At 33.8% G+C, this 9,251-nt stretch overlaps 1 non-coding gene across 1 annotated transcript; it reads left to right on the top strand.

Moving 5' to 3' along the window:
• The first annotated feature begins 7,836 nt into the window (after positions 1–7,836).
• LOC139865070 (small nucleolar RNA R71) lies at positions 7,837–7,943 on the top strand. The gene has a single exon (XR_011764600.1). It is a non-coding gene; the product is annotated as a small nucleolar RNA R71 (small nucleolar RNA).
• Positions 7,944–9,251: the final 1,308 nt, after the last annotated feature.

The following is a 9,251-nucleotide window of genomic DNA, read 5'->3' as shown; positions in this document are numbered from 1 at the left end:
ATGCCCCTTTTTATTAAGTCTGGTAATCTAAGAATTAGGGAACAGACACCCTAATTGACGCGAATCCTAAAGATAGATCTATTGGGCCTAACAAACCCCATCCAAAGTACCGGATGCTTTAGTACTTCGAAATTTATATCATATCCGAAGGGTGTCCCGGAATGATGGGGATATTTTTATATATGCATCTTGTTAATGTCGGTTACCAGGTGTTCACCATATGAATGATTTTTATCTCTATGTATGGGATGTGTATTGAAATATGAAATCTTGTGGTCTATTGTTATGATTTGATACATATAGGTTAAACCTATAACTCACCAACATTTTTGTTGACGTTTAAAGCATGTTTATTCTCAGGTGAATACTAAGAGCTTCCGCTGTTGCATACTAATATAAGGACAAGATTTGGAGTCCATGTTTGTATGATATTGTGTAAAAACTGCATTCAAGAAACTGATTTCGATGTAACATATTTGTATTGTAAACCATTATGTAATGGTCGTGTGTAAACAGGATATTTTAGATTATCATTATTTGATAATCTACGTAAAGCTTTTAAACTTTTATTTATGAAATAAAGGTTATGGTTTGTTTTAAAAATGAATGCAGTCTTTGAAAAACGTCTCATATAGAGGTCAAAACCTCGCAACGAAATCAATTAATATGGAAAGTTTTTTAATTAATAAGAACGGGACATTTCAATTTGCACGGCGCCCTTCACATTTTACGAGACAGATCCTCTCATGGTTAGGAAAAGTCTGACCACTTGGCGACCCTGTTTGATGCTGAGGTCCGTGGATTTTCTGCTGATTTTAGAGATGACTTTTCTAGATTTTTCGTCAACTTACAGCTGGTCTAGACGACAACTTCATGACCTAAATCAAGAAGCGCGTGTCTTTTTCGGAAGACTTTACTTCCTTTTAATGATGGAATTGATTCATCGTGTAGATCCATCTTGCTTTCAAATATATTACAGTAAATCGGGTAAAACTGATTAGTTTAGTCTAAAGCAAAAGTATCTTTGTACAAAATATGTGATATATGTTTTAAAAAGCTTGGTAATTTTTCCCACACTTGGCTTTTATTTTCCTTTCTTTGCCTTTTTATTGTCCTCTATTCCATTTTAAATTAATTCTAACATTTTAGGTTGTTTCTCAATTTATGTCCTTTCCGAGGTAACAATAATTTCGGTGTTAACACCTAGTTTTATCGTTCATAAATATGTATAAACATGATTTTGAATACATTTAGTTGAAAATTTTGAAAAATTTTACTAGAATTGGGTAGTCAGTATATAAGACTAGGGCTGTTCTTTATTATCAGAGAGCACTAGATTCTAATACAACTAGTGCGTTACTAGTATTTTTAATGGTAACCAAGTGTATAAGTCAAAATTTTAAAAATTCGAAAGAATTTAACCCCTTCCCACACTTAAGATCTTGCAATGCCCTCATTTGCAAGAAATCAGTAACAATTTAAATTATTGAGGGTGATTAGCGTAGAAAAATGATTAAATTTTACCAAAGTTTCCAAACATATTGGCGTTTGTTTGTTGAATGATAAATGGTGCATATCATTTGTTCATTCCGTCTTGTTGTTACATCACATTTGTTTCTTTTTAGGATGAGGGCGTTTCGGATCGTTGTCCTAGTCCGTCCCTCGACAAAATTTTAAAATTTGTCAATTTTTAAACGCGGTTGTTTTAAAAGCAAAGACTTTTGGGTTTTTTTTAATGTTTTTGGCTTACTTTAATTCAATAAGATTAAAAATAATGATAATAAAAGTTCTCGTCCCTCCCTTGGGTAGAGCAATTTCGGTTCAACGACCTAGTTTTCAACTTACGACGAATTTTTAGAAATCAATTTTTAATTTAGCGAAATAAAGTACATTTTTCTTTTTAAATTCACACCAAACTTAAATTTAAAATGCATAAAATTAAAAATTCATATTATTAAAATTTTAAAAATTCACACCAAATTTATATTATAATTTTGTTTTTATACATACAAACTTATATTAAAAATATAAATTTTTTTTTAAATATTACAAACTTAAATATATTGATTTTAAAAAGTTTATAATATTATTTTAATATTAATTTTAAAAACAAAGTAAAAATAAAATTAAAAATCTTTTTGGTCTTTTATCCCACTTTAATCAATCAAATATTATCAAAAATATACGCCCCTCTTTTCGGTAAAGTAATTTCGGCTATTTACCTAGTTTTACTCCTGACGAATTTCTGAAATATTTTGGGTTGATTGATTAAAGATATTTATACCTTAAGAATAAACGGTAAATTTCGCAGTGATGTAATAAATTTTTGTATGATATCAATAATTTCGGTCGCAAAACCTAATTTTTTTGAGTATCAATTTAATACTTTATAGCGAACGATTTAGCGTTTATTATCAAAAGGTTAAAAATAAAAACTGTACATACCTACCTGTGAAATAGAATTTTCAGTGACCTGCTTTAGCCCACTCATAAGATAGTCGGACTAATTGGTTTTCCATAGCTACATAGGCGTAACCTCGAGCATTCAACGATTTTTCTTCGAAACATATGAACGGTCCTTCTCTGCATAAAGTAACGAACTCGGTATTTGAATATGTTTGATTATTTGAACATTTACCTTCGTGTGACCATTTTCCGCATTTGTGACATCTTTCAAGGTATCGTGCTCTTCTTTTCGCTGCGGATTTTGATTTTCCTTTACCAAAATGTAACTTATTATTTTCGTTCCTGGATTCTTTTCTTACTCCGTCCAATTTACCTCTGATTAATGATACCAATTCACTTGGAAGGGTGTCATTATTTCGTTTAGTGATTAAAGCGTGTAGCATTAGACCATGGTTTAGTTCACAGGAAGTCTTCATCTCGTAAAACCTAAAAAAAATAAAAATTCAGAATGGGGGGAGAAGACTAGTTCTTTAGGGTCTGTTAGGGAAAGACCATTCGGATTCCATTCTCGAGAACTACATGAAAACAGAATATCTAACTCTAACAGAAATACATATTATCCTTAAAAGACTTGATTCTCCCCACACTTAGTTAGCTGTGGTGTTGAAATTATGATTAACTTCGTTGTCAACTTCCATCGGACTATCTATGTAATGTTTAACTCTGTGACCATTGACCTTAAATTCAATCCCATTTGAATTTATTAACTCTATTGTTCCATATGGGAAAACTATTTTTACTATAAATGGTCCAGACCATCTTGATTTCAATTTTCCAGGAAATAGCATGAATCGTGAATTAAAAAGAAGAACTCTATCTCCTTCTTTAAATTCTTTTAAACTTCTGATTCTTTTATCGTGCCATTTCTCCGTTCTTTCTTTATAGATTAACGAATTTTCATATGCTTCATGTCTTAATTCTTCTAATTCGTTTAGTTGACTTAATCGTAGACGTCCAGCTTCATGTAAATCAAGATTACATGTCTTTAAAGCCCAAAATGCTTTGTGTTCAATTTCTACTGGAAGATGACATGCTTTTCCGTAAACGAGTTTAAAAGGTATGGTTCCAATTGGAGTTTTGTAGGCTGTTCTAAAAGCCCAGAGTGCATCCTCCAAATTAATGGACCATTCCTTCGGATTTGATCCTACGGTTTTCTCTAGAATACGTTTTAAAGCTCGGTTGGTATTTTCAACTTGTCCACTTGTTTGTGGATGATATGCAGTGGAGATTTTATGAGTTACTCCATATCTTTTGAGAACTTTCTCAAGTTGATTATTACAAAAATGAGTACCCCAATCACTTATTAAAGCTTTCGTTGTTCCGAACCTAGCAAAAAGACGTTTTAAAAAGTTGACTACAACTCGTGCATCATTAGTTGGGAGAGCTTGTGCTTCCGTCCATTTAGATACATAATCAATGGCAACGAGAATGTAGAGATTATTATGAGATTTTAGAAATGGACCCATAAAGTCAATACCCCAAATGTCAAATACTTCACAGACTTGAATGACATTTTGTGGCATTTCATCACATTGACTTATTTTTCCGGCCCTTTGACAAGCATCACAGGATTTGCAAAGAAGGTGTGCGTCTTTGAAAATTGTAGGCCAATTGAATGCAGCATCGTAAACTTTTCTTGCTGTGAGTTGAGGCCCATAATGCCCTCCTGTTGGTCCTGTGTGACAATGGTTTAAGATTTGACTAGCTTCATCTCCGAATACACATCGGCGTATTATTCCATCGGGACAACTTTTAAACAAATGTGGATCTTTCCAGAAATAGTGTTTTATATCACTAAAGAATTTCTTTCATTTTTGGTACGATAATCCTTTTTCAAGGAATCCACATACCAAATAGTTTGTATAATCTGCAAACCATGGAATTTCATTATAATCTATCTTCAATAGATATTCATCAGGAAAGTTGTCTTGTATTGCCGATTCATTTAGAACTTCTAATTCAGGATTTTCAAGACGAGAAAGATGATCAGCGGCGAGATTTTCTGCTCCCTTTTTATCTCGGATTTCAATATCGAACTCTTGTAAGAGTAAGATCCAACGGATTAATCGTGGTTTAGCATCTTGTTTCAAAAATAGGTATCTAAGAGCATAATGGTCGGTATAGACCACCGTTTTAGCTAGAACGAGATATGAACGAAATTTGTCAAAAGCAAAGACAATAGCAAGGAGTTCTTTTTCAGTAGTTGTATAGTTTGTTTATGCTCCTTGTAACGTCTTACTAGCATAATATATATGTTGAAATCGTTTTTCAATCCTTTGACCTAAAACGGCTCCCATTGCAAAATCACTTGCATCGCACATTAGTTCAAACGGTAGATTCCAATTTGGAGTTATCATGATCGGCGCTTTAGTGAGTTTCTCTTTAAGAATATTAAAAGATTTGATGCATTCATCTGAAAAGATGAATGAAGCATCTTTTTCTAGGAGTTTATTCATAGGAGTGGCAATTTTAGAAAAATCTTTTATGAAACGTCGGTAAAAACCGGCATGCCCTAGAAAACTCCTAACTCCTCTAACATTGGTGGGATGTGGAAGTTTAGCAATTACATCTACTTTAGCTCTATCCACTTCAATTCCTTCCTTTGAGATTTTATGTCCAAGAACGATGCCTTCTTTAACCATGAAATGACATTTCTCCCAATTAAGAACTAAATTTGATTGTTCGCATCTAATAAGCATTCGTTCAAGATTAAGTAGACATGTTTCAAATGTATCACCGAAGACTGAAAAGTCATCCATGAAAACTTCCATGCATTCTTCTATCATGTCGTGAAAAATCGCCATCATGCACCTTTGAAAGGTTGCAGGGGCGTTGCAAAGTCCAAATGGCATGCGTTTGTAAGCAAAAGTACCATAAGGGCACGTGAATGTGGTTTTCTCTTGATCTTCTGGTGCTATTGGAATTTGAAAATATCCGAAAAAACCATCAAGAAAACAATAGTAACTATTTCCGGCTAATCTTTCCAACATTTGATCAATGAAAGGGAAGGGAAAGTGATCTTTTCTGGTGGCGTCATTTTATTTTCTATAATTAATACAAACACGCCATCCTGTTACAGTCCTAGTAGGAATAAGCTCATTTTTCTCATTTGTGATGACAGTCATGCCACCCTTCTTAGGTACGCATTGAACTGGGCTTACCCATGGACTACCAGAGATTGGATAAATTAAACCTGCATCTAGCAGTTTAATAATTTCTTTCTTAACAACTTCTTGCATATTAGGATTTAGTCTTCGTTGGCGTTGCACATACGTTTTATGACCTTCTTCCATAAGGATTTTATGTGTGCAATACAAAGGACTTATTCCTTTAATATCATGAATTTTCCATGCAATAGCTGGTTTATGAGCTTTTAGCACAGAAATGAGTTGAGATTTTTCATTTTCCGTAAGAGAAGACGATATTATTACAGGTAATTCAGATTCACCATGTAAATAAGCATATTCCAAATGGTTTGGAAGTGGCTTTAACTCTAATATCGGTGGTTCTTCTATCGATGATTTATATCCATATCTATCTTCTTCTTTTAGCATTTAAATTTCTTCTGTTGTTGGTTCATATCCATTAGCCATAAGTGTAGCTAATATTTCAGTTTCATCAATTGGTTCAGTTCCTTCTCCTAAAGAACATTCTCCTGTTCCTTGTAATTCTGGAAATTCTTCTAACAATTCTGCATGTGATTCTACAGTTTGAATATAATAACATGTATCATCTACAGATTGCGGTTGTTGCATGGCTCTATCAACAGAAAAGGTTACACTCTCGTCCTCTATACTTAGGATCAGTTTTTTTCCAAACACGTATATTATTGCCTTAGCCTTGTTTAAGAATGGTCTTCCTAATATGAGAGGAACTCGAGAATCTTCTTCCATGTCCAGAATAACAAAATCTACTGGAAATACTAAATTACCAACTTTAACTAGCATGTTCTCCATTATCCCTCTAGGATATTTTACTGATCAATCAGCTAGTTGTATGCTTATTCGTGTTGGTTTCAATTCTCCAAGGTCTAGTTTAGCGTATAGTGAATACGACATTAGATTTATACTAGCACCTAAGTCTGCCAATGCTTCTATTGAACTAAGACTACCCAGAAAACATGGAATTGTGAAACTTCCTGGATAAGATAATTTTTCTGGTATCTTATTCAACAGCACTGCAGAACAATTAGCATTCATAGTAACAGCCGAGAGTTCTTCCATTTTCTTTCTATTTGTGATTAGATCTTTCAGAAATTTAGCATATCTAGGCATTCCTAAAATTACATCAATGAAAGGAAGATTGACATTTATTTGTTTAAACATATCCAAGAATTTGGATTGCTCGACTTCAAGTCTTTCTTTTCTCATTTTACTCGGGTAAGGAAGTGGTGGTTGTTATGGTTTAACATAAGGTTTAGCCTTAACTATGTTATCTTCATTAACCTTTTCAACTACCGGTTCTGTTTCCTTATCTTGCTCAGGTTGTGGTTCTTGTGGAGTAGGAATAGCTTCATCAGAAATTACAGGCATTTCAGGTGGTTTAAGTGTAATACCACTTCTTGTGGTAATGGCTTTAGCTGTTTCATTCAGGGGGTTAGCATTTGTATCACTAGGTAAACTTCCCGGTTTTCTTTCACCTATCAACCTTGCTAGGATACTCACTTCTTGTTCCAAATTTTGAATAGAAGCTTATTGATTTCTAAATGCTTGAGCATTTTGTTCATTGGTTTGTTTCTGAGATGTGAAAAACTGCGTTTGAGATTCAACTAGCTTCGACATCATGTCTTCTAAATTTGGCTTTTTATCATCGGTTTGTTGTGGTTTAATTGGAAAAATAGGTCTGTGCTGATTGTAAGTATTGTTAGATACTTGTTGATTACTAGGACCTTGTTGGTTGTTGTATGGAACATTTCGGTTATAATTCTGATTTTGATTGTAGATTGGCCTTGGCGGTTGATAATTATTCTGATAATTATTTCCAGGTCTTTAGTTTATGTATGAAATATTCTCTCTTTATTCCATTGTTAGTTCAATACTGAGACAATCTTTTGTTAAATGTGGTCCTCCACACTGCTCACAACTAATTCTTATTGAGTGTATATCCTTAGTCATCTTTTCCATTCTTCTGTCAACAGCATCTATCTTTGCGGAAATGGAATCTAAGTCATGGCCTCTAGCTGCTTTAGATGATCTAACGATATCTTTTTCTTGGTGCCACTCATGTGAGTGGGAAGCAGTGTTATCAATAATTTTGTAAGCATCAGTTGCGATTTTCTTCATAATGGAACCACCAGCTGCTATATCGATGTCTTTTCTTGTAGTGATGTCGCATCCTTGGTAGAATATTTGTACTATTTGACAAGTGTCTAAACCATGTTGCGGACATCCTCTTAATAACTTTCCAAATCTTGTCCATGCCTCATAAAGAGTTTCGTTTGGCTTTTGTGTGAAAGTAACAATTTCTCCTTGAAGTCTTACGGCTTTAGATGCCGGAAAGAATTGTTTAAGAAATTTTTCAACTAAAACATCCCATGTATCAATCGCCCCTTCAGGTAACGATTCTAACCAATCTTTGGCTTCACCCTTCAAAGTCCAGGGAAATAACATGAGATATATCTGTTCATCCTCTACTTCTCTTATTTTAAATAGAGTACAAATCCTATTAAATATACGAAGATGTTCGTTTGTATCTTCCTTCGGTGCACCACTAAATTGGCATTGATTAGTTACCATGTGTAGGATTTGTCCTTTAATTTCATAATCTGGGGCATTAATGTCTGGTTGAGTAATTGCGTGACCTTGGCCAGTACGTTTAGCTCTCATTCGGTCTTCCATAGTTAGAGGTTCCAGATTCTTCATAATTGAATTTGTTGAATCTGAATCACTAGAGGATTCTGATTTAATGGTTGGTTCCTCGACAATCTCTGTTTGAATGATTGGTGGTTCCGGAGGAAAGATTAATGGTTCAGGATCTCTGAATTGTCCTTGAATATCCTCCGGATTCTCAATTGTGAGGTCGGGTTCAAAAAATTGATTATCGGAAATTTGAATTGGAGTACTTGGTCGACTGGATGACGATTCCAAAGAAAAATCAACGGCGACAATATTGGCTAGATGTCTTGATCGAGTTACAGGTGGTGAACATACAAAAGGTGGTGAACGTTTTGCTCGGTGCATTCACTGAATATCCTATTAGTTATAAAAGATAAAAATTATATAAGTTATCAAATTAATAGACTTTTCTGCTTTTGCCCACGTTTCGAATAGCCAATAGATGCAGCAGGGAGCCAGAACCCTTTAAATCGGAAGCTCACAACTCAACCACTAACAAATCCAACTATTACTACGAAGCAGAAAATTTGGATGTCTATCAATTTAACCGCTTGAATTAATTTTTCGTTGAAATTTAAAGAAATTTTAGATAAGAAATAGAAAAAAATCTAAGTCCTAAAAACTAGAGCGGCGAAAAATAAGAAAGAAAAAGAGCGCGTCGAAAAACGTCGAAAAATAAATAGTAGAAAAATAATAGGCGTCGAAAAATAAAAATAAGAAAGTAGCGCGTCGATACTTAAAAAGGAACTAAAAACTAAGAATTAAAAGTTGCGTCTAAAAATATTAAAGCTTAAAAGAAATACTATATCTCAAATGGCAATAACTTAAAAAGGTACTAAAATTTATAAAACGACGTCGCAAAATTCTAAAGCACCTAAATCTTAGTCTAAAGAAAAAGCACTTAAGTGATTTTACGGCAAAGCCTAGAAATCTAGAAATAAAAATAACTAT

Source organism: Rutidosis leptorrhynchoides, chromosome 8 (assembly GCF_046630445.1).
Source record: "Rutidosis leptorrhynchoides isolate AG116_Rl617_1_P2 chromosome 8, CSIRO_AGI_Rlap_v1, whole genome shotgun sequence".
Lineage (NCBI taxonomy): Eukaryota > Viridiplantae > Streptophyta > Magnoliopsida > Asterales > Asteraceae > Rutidosis > Rutidosis leptorrhynchoides.
Note: the sequence above shows the minus strand (reverse complement) of the source record. Positions and strands in the feature narration are given on the sequence as shown.